This window comes from Mandrillus leucophaeus, unplaced genomic scaffold (genome assembly GCF_000951045.1).
Source record: "Mandrillus leucophaeus isolate KB7577 unplaced genomic scaffold, Mleu.le_1.0 Scaffold91, whole genome shotgun sequence".
Lineage (NCBI taxonomy): Eukaryota > Metazoa > Chordata > Mammalia > Primates > Cercopithecidae > Mandrillus > Mandrillus leucophaeus.
The window spans coordinates 350784-366270 of record NW_012109919.1 but is presented as its reverse complement, the minus strand read 5'-3'; the positions used below and the strand labels follow the sequence as shown (position 1 = coordinate 366270).

General features: G+C 35.7%; 1 protein-coding gene across 2 annotated transcripts in view; it reads left to right on the top strand.

Moving 5' to 3' along the window:
• The first annotated feature begins 5338 nt into the window (after window positions 1-5338).
• MEF2A (myocyte enhancer factor 2A) overlaps window positions 5339-15487 on the top strand; it is a 125492-nt gene continuing 115343 nt past the window's right edge. For both annotated transcript variants that reach the window (XM_011969801.1, XM_011969802.1), the window contains exon 1: window positions 5339-5423. The gene's annotated coding sequence lies outside the window, so the exon portion shown is untranslated. The remainder of the gene's footprint in view (window positions 5424-15487) is intronic.

Here is a 15487-nt window from a genome sequence, read left to right as displayed (position 1 = left end):
GTCTGGATTTTGTTGATTTCCTGTCAAGAGATTCCAATTTTGTTTTGGCAGACTGATAAATTTCTTGCAGACATGTGTGAACCTTTTGAGCTTGCTTTTAAACTTTGTTCTGGCAGATCTAGTGTAGCCTTTACTGTTATAGGACTAGGTTAGCACTTGGCGGTGCTGCTGCATCATTTTCTACTGATTGCCCAGGTTTCCCTGGGTGAAACTTGAACATTCTGCAGTCTTATGTAATCTTTGGAAAATTTTTTTTTATTATAGTGCTTCCTGATCATTGTTCTTTGCCTGGCCTTGTGAATTTCACTTTATTCATGCACACATTCGATGAAAAACTATAGAGCTGTGTTATTACGTGTGGTAGCCATTAGCCATATGTGGCTCTTGAGTGCTTGAATTATGGTTATTCTGAATTTACATGTGCTGTATGTGTAAAACACACTGTATTGGTCCGTTTGCATTGCTATAAGGGAATACCTTAGACTGGATAATTTATAAAGAAAAGAGGCTTATTTTGACTCATAGTTCTGCAGACTTATAAGAAGCATACTCCTGGCATCTGCTTCCAGATGAGTGTGTCAGGAGTGTTACAGTCATGGTGGAAGGGAAAAGAGAAGCAAGCTTTTCACGTGGGAAGAGAAGAAGCAAGAGAAGGCAGCAAGAGAGAGTGGATGGGGGAGGTGCTAACTACCAGATCTTGTGTGAACTCAGAGTGAGAACTCATTATCAAGGGGAGGGCACCAAGTCATTCATGAGAGACCTGCCCCCATGACCCAAACACCTCCCACCAAGTCCCACCTCCAACATTAGGGATTACATTTCAACATGAGATTTGGGTGGGGACAAATATCCAAATCATTTCAAACACACTGAATGTTAGGGATGTAAGTTGGAAAAACGTATATGAAAATCTCATTTTTTAAATATCAGTTACATCCTGAAGTGATAATATTATGACTCTATTGGGTGGTATACATTGTATTAAAATTAATTGCACCTTCTTTTTACTTTACAGTGTAGTTACTAGAACATTAAAAATTACATTTTAGGTTCATATTATGTTTCTTTTGGGCAGTGCTGCTCTAGAATCCCTCTGCAGATTTCAGGAGCACTTTCTCTCCTGAGTACCGTCCTTTTGCTAATCTGTCCCACAAATTCCCACTACCTCAGACTTCCTGAATTTTTATCTGTCTCTTGTACTCAGTGAGTCCTCCATATTCTTCTTGGCTTCCCTTTTCTGCACTGTCATCCTGACTGTGCATCCAAGTATTTGTAGGGATACTTTCCCTTTTTCCAGGCCTCACAGTGCTGAGCTGCTCATTGTCTGATGTTTTAAAATTGTAGTTTCATATATTTTGTCAGTTTTCTAGTTTAGTTCAATGGGAGAGCATTCCAATACCAGTTGCTACATCATGGCTGGTAGCAAAAATCTTAAGGCATGAGGAATTGGGTGCCCTTATGAGTTCACCCTCATTTGAATTAAAAATACCCTTTGCAGCTAATCCTAAATTTTGATTACAAATGAAATTCATAATTTTGTGAGTTTCATTTTGGATTGACTTTGGAACTGTTTTCATATAGAAACTTTTGTTTTCTTTGACACTGCATTATGCTCAGTACAGAACATCCAGTGAAATTTTGATTGTTTTCAAATGTAAGGTAGTACAAATAATTTGAACACTGGTTGAAGTCGTTTCATTTAACCATTCTTACTAGTGCGGAAAATTGGAAGCTGAGAAAGTTGTACCATGGTATAAAACATGATATTCAACATTCAAATGTCCTTGATAATGCTTCAAAGGTCTCGTTTCTTTCAGGAGTACCTTCTATTAAAAAAGGTGTTTTGTTTTTAATCACCTATTTGAGATAGGAAAAAAACAAATTATATTTTTTTGGACTCTTTCATACACCACTCGCCACGGGATACTTTGCCTCCAGTCACCAAAACGTGTTTGAGGGTTTCCCACTTACCAAGCAGTTCTCCAGTGTACACAGCTGGATTTCCTATAATTCAGTTCAATTCTAATACTATCTACCTTATACTATCAGATCCTACAGGTTGAGGGCTCAGCCTGACAAGACTGGCCCACTTTGGATGCCAATTGCAAGTCCCTGGTTGTGACCTGTACTTCTGATCAGTTGGCTGTAAATCAGGGGTTCTCCCTACCCCTTCTTCTGGTTTGATTAATTTGCTAGAGCAGCTCACAGAACTCAGGGAAACACTTTATTTATGTTTACCCATTTATTATGAAGGATGTAGATGAATGACCAGTTGGAAGAGATGCATAAGGTAGGGTGTATAGAAAGGGGCACAGAGCTTCCATCCTCTATCTGGTCATGCTACCATCCAGGAACCTCCATGTGTTCAGCAGTCTGGAAGCACTCCAAACCCTGTCCTTTTTTTTTTTTTTTGAAGGGTTTGTTACCTAGGCATGATTGATTACATACATCATTGACCGTTGGTAATCAGCTCAACCTTCGGCTTCTCTCCCCTCCCTAGAGGTTGGGAGTTGGGGCTGAAAACATTAACCCTCTATTCATGCCTGCGTCTTTCTGATGACCAGCACACGTATTGAAGCTACTTAGGGCCCCCTAGTCACTAGTCATTTCACTGGCGTACAAGAGACACTTGCCACTCCAGGAGAAACCAAATATGTATTTCTTATTACATCACATTATTTCTATCCATGTGATTTGTGTGATGTTGTATAGTTTTTAGTTCTGGTAATTGTCATATAGAAACATTAAATATATTTTAAAAGATATTATGAAATTATCAATAATTGTAAATATTTCACAGCAGGTATCTACCTGTTCATGGTCTCTATCATATAGAGGTATTGATGTACAATGTATATCTGAACCTACTCAAATGTACTGGTCTTCTGAGACTGAGGTTTGCTTTGTTGTATTAGGCATTCATTTTTTTTCCACCTCTTTATTCAACAAAAGCATTTACTGAACTGTGGTTATGTATAGCAGTTAAAAGCATTCCTGTATTCTAATCCTGGCTTCACCACTTTACTAGCTGAATACCTTGGGAAGTTGCTTCTTTAGTATTTGCGTTGCGTCTTGAGAATAGTAATGGGGTAATAATGTTGTTGTTGGCATTATGTCAGGTAATGACATGTAAAGCAATTAGTGTGCTGAATAGCATATGATAAATACTCAAGTATTACTGCTGCTCTTGTAGTTGTTGTTATTACATTAGGCTTTGTCTGGGTACATTGTCTATAGTTTTAATCTCCTTCCTCTGACAGTACTTCCTTCCCTGCTTAATTTTTTTTTCTCGTTAAGGACTTTTCCACCAACCTACCACCTATGTTATATATTCCTTATTCACCTTGTACTGTAGGTCTCCCCACTAGAATGTAAGCTCTGTGAAGTCAGGAATAGGGATAGGGATTGATTCCTAGCACCTAGAAAAGTGCCTGGAATATGTTGGATGCTTAGTAAATGTTTTCCAAATGTATTATACTGAATCCTGGGCCAGATATTGACTAGATATTGGGGATATAAAAAGAACAAAGTACAAAATTCCTTCTTTTAAAAAAGCATATGGTATAATAGGGGAGACTCATACTTGTACAACTAACTACAATAATTTTACTCCCTGGGAGTGATGGTGATAGTTAAGGTGTACTGAAGATGGCATCACCGAACGCGTCTTTGAATTGGACATTTGACCTATATAAGAGACAAAGGGGAAAGTTATTTCCAGGTGGAGGTAAAAACAAAGTTAAAGAGCTTAACAGTTTTGGCAATGGCTTGTTGTCCAGGTTAACAATGTATGTCAATGGGTAGTAAAGGGAGATAGGGATAGCAATTAGAGGTCCAGGTTGTCTCCCTTTTAGATGGACGGAAGCAGCGGGATTTGAAGGTTCAATATATGAAATTTGGTGATAACTGACTCAGCACTAACATTTTAGTTTTTTTTTTTGAAAGACTGTGTTTCATTATAGATTATTGTAAAAGAACTATAAAAACTTGATTTTTAACAATATAGTCTTTTAGAAACTACTTGAAAACTAAGTACAAAATACATCATCAATAACTACATTTATATAATTGAGGAATTCATTTTGATGTGAGAATATGTACTGTGATGTGTAACTGTCAAATTTGTGTTTAATCACTTGTTTGCTATAGGCCAAATAGCTAAATTTTGGCTTCACTTTCAATTATTGTATTTTAGAAGTTGGTAATGCATCTAAGTTTGAGGAATTTTTTTCTGCATTTTAGTACAATTAGATTAAAAGCTGAAATGGCGTTTTAAAGCAAGTTCCTTTTACCTTTGCAAAAAAAAAAAAAAAAGCCTTGTTTATGTGTTTTTATGTCTTTTAAAGTTTGGACTTTTAATACTTAATTTGTTAACATAAAAAGAATGCTTGGCAGTTTGTGTTGTTCCCTCCCACCCCCAAAGGAGGTGTCCGTTTCCGAATAGAAGCAAAATCACTGTCATAATAATTAATACTGCTGAATCAGATTCAGAAGATTGGCGTTTCTGTGGAGAAATTATTTTCATTTGATGAAATGGATTTACTTGGGGATTGATTGAATCACCTGATCATGCATTTCTAAATTACTGTGTTAGCATTATAATTGATCCTGGCCAATGGGAGTGAGGAGAGAGATAGCTTTCTTTTTTCTACCTGAATGTCTTGCTCTATCTTCAAGCAAGAATGTAGCAGGGCTGGGTTATTCTTTATGCACCTAATCCATTGAGCAGTGTTCACTAGTGTTCCTTTATTAATGCGAATTATGGACAACCATCAGTATTCTGTTCATTTTTGTCATTTTGTGTTAATTTCATTGTTCCCTTTAAAAGATAGCTAGCTAGTGAAAAGTACAGATGTACACATTGTATTGAAATACAGGTATATTTTATGGTGATAACACATAATTATTTCACAATTTTCTTGATGAAAGCAATATGGTAAACATTTTAAACTATTTAAAACAAGTTAGTTTATTGAAACTAGTTAGTTCAATAGGCTATACACACAGTACAGATAAACATAAAGTATAACATATGATACAGAGGATAGGAAAATGGGACCTAGGAAACCAAGTTTTGAATCTCACAATGCAAAGAATATTATTGAACATTTGAGTAATACTTGCTGAAGAAAAAGGATTTGTAACAATGGAAATAGTTGGCTAACATTTTGTTTTATTCCAAATAAAACAAATGACTTTTTAAAATTTAATTTTCATTTAACAGTATTTGTGGCGCTTTCTGCTAAGAATGGTGTCGAGTGCTAGAATTTTGTATAATTGTATATTTAATTCAGTTTTGGAGTCAAGAACAATAACGCACTCAAATTTTTTTCTTTTTTAAGGAATTGCATTTTGCGAAAAGGAACAAGAATTTTCTGCAAGGATCATATCTAAGTGCACTTTTAGCTGATACTTCATTTCTAGTAAGTCATTTTTTCTTTTCTATGTTAAGAAGTAAATACAATGGAAATGTATTTTAAAAATCAAGCTGTGCTTTTGAGATTGAATGGCAGTTATTATAGAGGTTTTCTTGGGGGCGAGGCGGGGCTTAATTTAGACCAGTTAAGGAAATTTGTAAAATTCAGTTGAAATGCATAATATTGTGTACTGGCAGTTTAGTTTCTCTTACATTTTGTCTGACGCTGCTGAAATAATCTCAGATTTTTTCATCTTTCACACTTCTTCCATATTCTTTTATCAGTTAACCTCTATTTGAAGAAAAAATTAAGTAGGTAGTTGGTAGTCACTGAGACAGTTAATAAGATGAAGGGAGCATTGGGGGACATGAGTTACATGAGCTGAGGAAAGATTTTCAAGTGAAAGATGACGTGGACATATCTAGCTGTATCTCATGAAGTGTGGGAAATGTCAAATAGAAAAAGCAAATTAAAATGTCCACATTTTAAAAGACTTGGAATTAACTGCCTTAAATTAATGGGTTCATATTTGCAAAGCTCAGGAGTAGATTATTTTGGTTAAAAAAAATTACGTTGGCCTAGGTTAACATTCACAGTATCTCAGTAAGATGTGTAGTCCTCAAAAGTTTTCATGTGTGAAACCTTACCTGAATTCCACCTTCTACTTAAAATGGAAAAGAAGTGAATTATATTAATGCTAGAATATTTTAAAAGAAGTAATTTTGAAAAATGTTAGGGGATATTTTTCAGTGTGTTATAATGAGTTAACATTAGCATTTTAAATATTAGATATCATTGATCAAGCCTGATGATTACGTTAGTAAAAATTTTGGAAAAGGTATCTTAAAAATTTTTATTTTGCCCATTTCAGGAATACTTTTGCTACTTAACATAGGTCTGAGGTTGTTTTTCTTGAATAATTAAATAGTAGAAAGAAATAACATTTTACAAACTTACAAAAATGAGTTCTTTGTTAAAGTATTCTGACATCAGTTTCATATGGCTATATATTTTTCTTGTAACTTGACTGAAGAACAGCCCATTTAATGATTGATAATCTTTTAGTTTAGGAGACTAGGAGAAAAGGGCCTGTTTATCCAGCTGATACAAAGTACCTTCAGTTTAAAACTTGTGTATGTGTAGGTGGGATGGGAATAGTGGAGTTTAATTCTCATTTTAAAATATAAACCTTGGTTAGTCTTCTGTAAATCTTTTTCTTCTTTTCTCATCATTATAGTTGGCCCTTTCTATCCATAGGTTCCTCATCTGTGGATCAACCAACTGTGGATAAAAAAAGCCTATACTTCAAAACAATAAAAAATAATGCACCAATAAAAATTTTACATTGCATTAGATATTATAAATATTCTAGAGATGATTCAAAATATAGGAGAATTTGTGTAGGTTGTATACAAATACCACACCATTTTTATATAAGAGACTTGAGTGTCTAGGATTTTGGTATCCATGGGGGATCCTGGAACCAATTTCCCACTCCACAGATGCTAAGCAAGGATTTTACTTACGTTTCTCATCTGTTTGCTTTGTTCATTAACTGCTGGAAACTGAGTGATATGAGCTAAAGCACTCATGCCCATGGCTGAGAACTCTGTACTTTCTCTGAACCTCAGTGATGACTGTGGGTGTAACTTCATATGTTATATTTTGAGTCGTGTTTAAATTTTAGGGAATCCTCTATGCTGCTTCCTCTACTAGTCTCTAAGGATGTAGACAGTGTCTTATTCTTCATGACGGGCCTTCTGTAGTTCTATGGGTTGTGCCTGAGTTAATAACTACTTGCTTAGGAGTTAACTTTTGTACTTAGATTGGAAATGCCCTTTCTTTTTGAATAGATTAATATGTTAACTGGCGAAGCTCAGATTCGAGATTTTCCTTACAATTCTGCTGCAGTAGAAATTGGAGGTTTGTCATAGGGATTAGACAGAATTTCTCCTGGCTTTCCTTCATGTCTTAGAACTCCTTTGGGCTACTACATTTAGGTCAGTGATCCATTTTGAATTGATTTTTGTATATGGTGTGAGGTAAGGGTTGAAGTTTATTTCTTTGAATATAGATATCACATTGTTCCAGCAGTTTTTTTGAAAAGATTATATTTTCGCCTGTTGAATTATCATGGCACATTGTTGAAAATTAATTGGCCATTATGTGTGGGTCTTTTTCAGAACTCTGTTCTATTGATCTATATATCTATCCTTAAAATCTGGTAATGTAAATCCTCTTAAGTTCTTCTATTTCAAAGTTGTTTCTTCTGTTCTGGATCCTTTTTATTTCTTTCTATGTAGTTTAGAATCAGCTTTTTAATTTCTCCAAAAAAAGCCTAACAGGATCTTGATTATGAATGTTTTTACCCTAGAGATCAATTTGGGAGAATTGACTTCTTAAGGATATTGAATCTTATTAATGCATGAGCTTGGTACCTCTATTCATTTAAATCGTCTTTATTTTTTCTCAGCAGTGTCTTGTAGTTTTCAGTGTAATGGTGTGACACATATTTTGTTAAATTCATCTCTAATTATTTTAATTTTATGTTATTATAAATGGGAATTTAAAAGAATATCATTTTCCAATTGATTGATGCTAGGATACAAAGGTAAAATTGATTTTTATATAAAACTTTATAATTTGTAATATTGCTAAATTAATTATTAGTGCTAGTGGCTTTTTTGTAGATTTCTTCAAATAGTCTATGTAGACCATTATCTTCTCTGTGAATAAAGACTATTTTATTTCCTCCTTTTAAATTTATGCACCTTTTATTACTTTTGCTTGCTTTATTACACTGGTTGGTAGTCCTAGTGCAATGTTGAATAGAAGTGGTGAGAACTAACATCCTTGCCTTACTTCTGATCTTAGGTAGAAAACTAAGTTTTTCACTAGCTCTTGGTAAGAGGTTGTTGTTGTTGTTGTTGTTTTTTCCCCCCTCTCCTTTTCATGAATAGGTGTTGAATTTTGGTGAAATGTTTTTTCTGCGTCTATTGACATGGTCACCTACCTCTCCTCCTGTTTGTCTGTGCACGTGGTCAGTTATATTGATTGATTTTAAATATTTAACCAACCATTCATGTATTCTTAGGATAATTATCACTTGGTCATGATGTGTTACACTTCTTGTATATTGCTGGATTCACTTGCTAAAATTGCATTGACTCTTTTAAAAAGTCTACATTCCTAGAAGGCATTGGATTGTAGTTTTTGCCTGCGTGTGTGTGTGTGTGTGTGTGTGTGTGTGTGTGTGTGTGTGTCAGGGTAATGCTGGTCTCATAGAATGAGTTAAAATTTCTTGTTCTTGAAGAATTTGCATAGAATTGTTGTTATTTCTTCTTTAGGTGTTTGGTAGAATTCACCAATGAAGACCTCTGGACCTGGAGGTTCTTTGTGGGAAGGTTTTAAACTGTTACCGGCGGTGAATCTGCATGGTTCTGCAGCAACCTCAGTTCTTGCCTTCTCAGAAGAAAGAATTCGACTGAGGGGCATAAGGCAGAAGGAGAGACCGAGGCAAGTTTTAGAGCAGGAGTGAAAGTTTATTAAAAAGCTTTAGAACAGAAATGAAAGGAAGTAAAGAACACCTGGAAGAGGGCCAAGTGGGCAACTTGAGAGATCAGTGCGTGGTTTGACTTTTGACTCAGGGTTTTATATGTTGGCATACTTCTAGAGTCTTGTGTCCCTTCTGCCCTGATTTTTCCCTTGGGGTGGGCCATCTGCATTCACAGTGGCCTAGCGGTTGGGAGGGGAGCCTGTGCAGTGTGTTTATTGAAGTCGTATGCATGTTTCCTTGACGTATTCTTCCCTTACCAGTCCAGTGTCCTAGGAGGTCATACACCAGTTAAACGCCACCATTTTGCCTCTTAATGTGCATGCTGGAGCCCACTCGTCCAACTCCTGAGATGTTATAGGGAAGCTGCTGATCACCGGCTTCAGGTGTTTTTTATCTGTTGGGAGACTGCCTTTCACTGGCGTGGGCCGCGACCAATTATCATTTTGGAGAGACAGTTTAACAACTGCCTGACCATCAGCTGGTGGTTGCCTAACATTCCTGGGGGGGGGGGGGGGGGGTGTGTGTGTGTGTGTGGCTCGCTGCGGGGGAGGGGTGTGTGTGTGTGTGTGTGTGTGTGTGTGTGTGTGTGTGTGTAGCTTCTCCTGCCCTGCTTATGTCTGACTAGCTACCTAGTGTAACAAAACTATGAATTCAGTTTCTTTAACTCATGGATTTATGTTAATTCTTGTTAAATAAGCTTTAGTTGTTTCTTTTTCAAAGAATTTGTCTAGTTTATGTAAGTTGTCTAATTTATTGGCACGAAGTTGTGTTTTAGGATCCCTGTTCTTTTACATTTGAAGAATCTGTAGTGCTATCCCCTTTTTTGTTCCTGATATTTGGAAACTTCCTTCTTTTTCTAAAAGAGTATTTAATCTTTTAATTTTCCTTTGTTTTGCATCCTACAAAGTTAGTAATGTTGTGTGTTCATTTCCATGGAGTTCAGAGTATTTTAAAATTTCCACTGTGATTTTTTTTCCTTGACCCATGTGATTTTCAAATATTTTGTTAATTTTCCAGATTTCTTTCTCTTACAGGTCTCTAATTTAATTCTACTATAGTCCAAGAACATCCTTTGTGTGATGTAAGTTCTTGTCAACTTGTTGAGATTTATCATAAGGCACAGTTGTGGTGGTCTGTGTTAGTAAATTTTTTTTTTTTTTTTTTTAAGACAGTCTCACTCTGTTACCGAGACTGGAGTGCAGTGGCGTGATCTTGGCTCACTACAACCTCCACCTCCTGGGTACAAGCAGTCCTCCAACCTCAGCCTCCTGATTAGCTGGGACTGCAGGCGTGCGGCCATCACACCTGGCTAATTTTTGTGTGTGTGTGTGTGTGTGTGTGTGTGTGTTTTTGGTAGAGACGAGGTTTTGCCATGTTGACCAGGCTGGTCTCGAACTGCTGACCTCAAGTGATCTGTCTGCTTTGGCCTCCCAAACTGCTGGGATTACAGGTGTGAGCCACCATGTCCAGCCAGTGTTAGTAAATGTTTTGTGTGTACTTAAGAAGAATGTGCTGAGTGGAGTTGTCTAAAGATGTTAATTAACTAGGTCAAATTGGTTGATAGTGTTCTTTAAGACTTCTGTGTCCCTTTTGATTTTCTATTTGTTTCAATAATTTCTGAGAGAGGAGTGTTCAAATATTCAACTTTAATTGTGGATTTATTTTTCCTTTTACTGGTTCATGTGTTTGGAGGCTCTGTTATTATTAGGTGCATGTGTAATAAGGGTTTTTACGTTTTCTTGATGAATTAGGTCTTTGTCACTGTTAAATTTTGTGAAATAGTTTGTGAAATAGTTTGCATAGTTTCTGACAAAAAGTCTGCTGTTCTTACCTTTTGTTCCCTGTATGTAAGTTTTCTATTTTCTTTGGCTACTCTTAAGACTTTATTACTGGGCTTTAGTCGTTTGATTATGATGGGCCTTGTATGGTTTTCTTTGCAATAATGCTGCCTAGATTTTTTAGTTTATTGTTTAAAACCAAATTTGGAAATCTTGGCCACTATTTCTTCAAATGTTTTTGTTTTTGTTTCCCGTGTAATTTTAGTTATATATTTGAAATATTGTCTCTCTTGGCACTGATACTGCTTTTGTTTTTCATTTTTTTCTTTCTGTGCTTTATTGGTTGGTTAATAGTACCATGCCTTCAAGTGCACTGATCTTTTCTTCTGCAATGAATAATCCCATCCAGGGTGTTTTTAATTTCTGAAAATCATTTTTCATCTCTGGAAGTTTTATTTCTTCATTATTCTTCTCATGTTCTTATTTTTCTTTCCCTTCTGTAGCATAGTAGGTTTATTTATAATCATTTTTTAATGCCCTTGTCAATTCCATTAACTTTATCATTTTTGGATCTCTTCATATTAATTGACTTTTATTACATGAGCCGCATTTTTTTGCCTCTTCTCATTCCCTGTAATGTTTGGATGCTGGACATTGTGATTTGACTTTGTTGGGTGAAGGGTTTTTGTTGTTGTTGTTGTTTTTTGTATCGTCTATATAGTGTTGGACTTTTTGTACATATATAAATTGGTATCAGCTGAATCTTTTTGTTTAAGCTTGTCAGTGTTGGTCCAGAGAAGCCTTTATTGTGGGGTTAATTTACTGCCTATTAAGGTTATATGCTTTTGAGGGCTATACTCCATGCTCTTCTGAGGATTATTCTCAATTCAAAGTAATCCCAATCAGTATTCCAAAAATTTTGTTATTTGTCTGTTTTTGTGTTCTGCTATTTTATTTTTGTTTGTTTGTTTGTTTTTGAGACAGAATCTTGTTCTGTCACCTATCCTGGAGTATAGTGGTGCAATCTCTGCTCACTGCAACCTCCACCTCCCAGGTTCAAGCTGTTCTCGTGCCTCATCCTCCGAGTAGCTGGGACTACAGTCAAGCATCACCACACCCAGCTTTTTTTTTTTTTTGGTTTATTTAGTAGAGACGAGGTTTTGCCATGTTGGCCAGGCTGGTCTTGAACTCCTGGCGTCAAGTGATCTGGCTGCCTTGGTCTCCCAAAGTGCTGGGATTATAGGTGTGAGCCGCTGTGTCCTGCCTCTGTTCCACTTTTAAAGATGTGTTCACTTTGAGCCAACCCAGATAATCCAAATTAATTTGCCTATTTTAAGGACAAATGATTACCAACTTTAATTCCATCTGCAACCTTAATTCTCGTTTTCCATGTAATGTAACATATTCACAGGTTCTGGCAATTTAGGATGTGATTATCTTTCCTGTGTAATTATTCTGCCTATCACAACTTCCAAAGTTGAACTGTATTGTGCAAGGTGAACATCCAAGCTACCAACAGTGTTGAAAGCTTAGATTTGTTCAGTACATTTATAGACATTACATTCTTCTTTATGCCTGAAAGGTAAACCTTGTACATAAAGCACGAACAAGTAAATTGGTATGCTTTTTTTGTAGGATTCTTGGCTCAGGGCCTAAGGAGCTTTACAGTACTTTTTAGATTCTCGCAGGTTTTAAAAAAAAAAAAAGGGCTGGGTGCAGTGGCTCATGTCTGTAATGCCAACACCTTGGGAGGCCAAAGATGGGTGGATCGCCTGAGCCTAGGAGTTTGAGACCAGCTTGGGCAACACGGCAAAACCTTGTATCTACAAAAAATACAAAATTAGCCAGGCACTGTGGCACACAGCCTGTAGTCGCAGCCACCCAGCAGGCTGAGCTGGGAGGATCACTTGAGCCTCGGAGGCAGACGTCGTAGTGAGCCGAGATCACGGCCTGTGTTGGGTTTTAAAGGAAATTTTGTGACCCAAGAATAGCCTAAAGTAGTCTTGAAAGAAGATCATAGTGGAAGAACTTTCTCTATTAAAAACTTATATAAATCTACAGTCATTAATTTCATGAAATAAAGCCACAAGTATAAAAACAAAATAAATTAAATGCCTGGAAAAGGGTTCACATGTACACGGACACTTGCTTTATGACAAAACGCACACTTTAGAGTAGTAGGGAAAGAATTATTCAATAAGTCATCCTGGAACAAGCGATAATCTATATGGAAAGAAATGACTTATGTTCCATACCATATGCAAAAATCAGTTTAAGGATGATTTGTATATTTCAACATGAAAGACAAAACTGAAACTTGTGGACGCTAATATAGATGAACAGGTTCATGCTCTTTGGCTTGGAAAATATTTCTTAAAAAAAATAAAAACGGCAAATATTAAAAAATTGATAATTTTGACTACCTTAAAATTAAGAAATTTTGTTCCTGCAAAGTCACCATTAAGAAAAGGGAAGCAAGCCAGAGCTGAGAAGATATTTGCAGTACCTTTAACAGACAAAAGACATGTATCAGAATATTCAAAGCACTTCTGCAAATCATTGTGACAGAGACAATGCAATAGAAAAATGGGCAAGAGACATGAAAAATACTTCACAAAAGAAATTCAGATATTTAAGAAACGTGGGGAAAAAAGTACTTAACCTTATTAATAACCTGGGAAATGCGAATTACAACTACAAAGAGGCTCCATCATATGCCCACTAGAATGGCTGAAATTTTAAAAAGGAATTTATAGTACAAGTTTTTGAGAGGGTGTTAGGTTATGGGAACTCAGCCACTTTAAGAAACATCTTGACATTTACATACCCTGTGACCCGTTAATTTCTTTTCATGGGTATACACTTGAGTAATACATGTACATGTATGTGGAGAGATGTATTAAAGAACGTTGGTAGCTGTTTGTAATAGCCTCACACTCAATATGATGTTCAGCATAGTTGGCTACATAAATAAAATCATGATACATTCATACAATGGAGTACTTTACAGCTGTAAAAATGGAAGAACTACAGCTACAGATAAATATCAGAAAATGTTTCTCAAATGAAGCCAGAAATCACACATTATGTGTGATTCCACTGATATAAAATAAAAACAAAATATGCAAAAATAAAACAGGTAAAATAAGCCGTGATGTTTAGGGATCTGTGCTTATGCCATGAAACAGAAAATGAGTAACAACAAAAAAAAAAAAAACAGAAGAGAGTTGCTACCACAATAATCAGGAAAATAGTTGACTCCTAGGTGTGATGGAGGACGGATTTAATGATTGTTGAATAGTGGGTGATTTCAGGAGTGCTTATCATATTCTCTTAGATCTGAATTGTAACTTGAGTTTGTAATCAGTCCTTGAATTGTGAATTTTTGTTTTATGTATTTTTACATCTCTGATGTATACTCAAAATCATATTTTACTGAATAAATACAGATAAGGTTAGACTTAGAGCAGCATTTATACACAGGTTTGATTCAGATGATATGAGGTTAAAACGTTTTAATGTATTTGATATTTGAATCATAATGTAGAGAACCGAGATTATTTCTAGTAATGATAATTCATCTTTTTGTATGATTTAATTATTTGTAAAACTTTTTTTTTCCGGTAGTTATGACATCCTGAGAAGTATTTGAGATAGGCATAAGTATCTGCATTTTACAAATGAGGGGGCATTAATTTTGAGAGTGAGTTGTTGGTGGTAGAGGATTAGAATCTCATTTTCATTTCTATGCCTTGCCTTGCTGTATCCTTTATTTCTCTTTTGTGTCCCATGTGAAGACAGGACATTGTTCTTTATGTAGGTGTAATTAATCTGAGAATGAAAGACCATGGATGGAGGGGCTCTCCTCTTAACAGGGACAGTTTACAAAGTCTCCTTTCTAATGATTTTCATAATATTATGCTTATCTCTAAGGAGTTCAGGGTGCCTTGTGATTAGATCTTCAATTCTTATAATTTCCTGTAGGAGTTTTGAGCGATAGTCTTGCTGTGCTTTGTAGAAATGAATTGAGGTAGTAAAAGACATGAATCACTGAAAATCAAATTATAATTCATTGATATTTGATATTTTATAGACTGGTCATCCAGATAAAAATTTTGAAGTTAGTAGTTTGGATGATTTACCATGATCAACTAACGGTTTACATAGTTTTAAAATAATCGTATGTCCTGTTTAAGGAGGCCCAACTTAAAAAAACTCTGAACAACTTCTGCAGTTAAGTGAAGGGAGTGATTATTGACATTACAAAAAAAAAATGCTTCCAGTTTTAATCAAATTTAGTTAATTTCACTGTGAATGTAAGGTACTTGCACTGTATTTGCTATTCATTGTGTAAAACATGTTGCATATTTCACTAATAGTAATAGAGTCTAATAGGAATAGGCTGTGAACAATTTACCCCTAAGCTGCTTTTGTTTTTCCCCATTCAGCTCTGAATGTCTCTAATCTAAAAACACTGTGTGGAAGCGTACAAAAATATGTAACTTGTTATTAATCAGAGAAAGCCAAATTAAAATAGAAAGATGCCATCTTTTAAACCATGTTTTGGGTTTTTAGGTGATTTCTCCCCTCCTCCTATCCTGTTTTTATTTTGGTGTATTGACTATTTTACCTAAAACATAATAGATAAACACATGATAAAAAGTGATGTTTTGGGCGAGCGTGGTGGCTCACGCCTGTAATGTCAGCACTTGGGGAGGCCGAGGTGGGCGGATCAC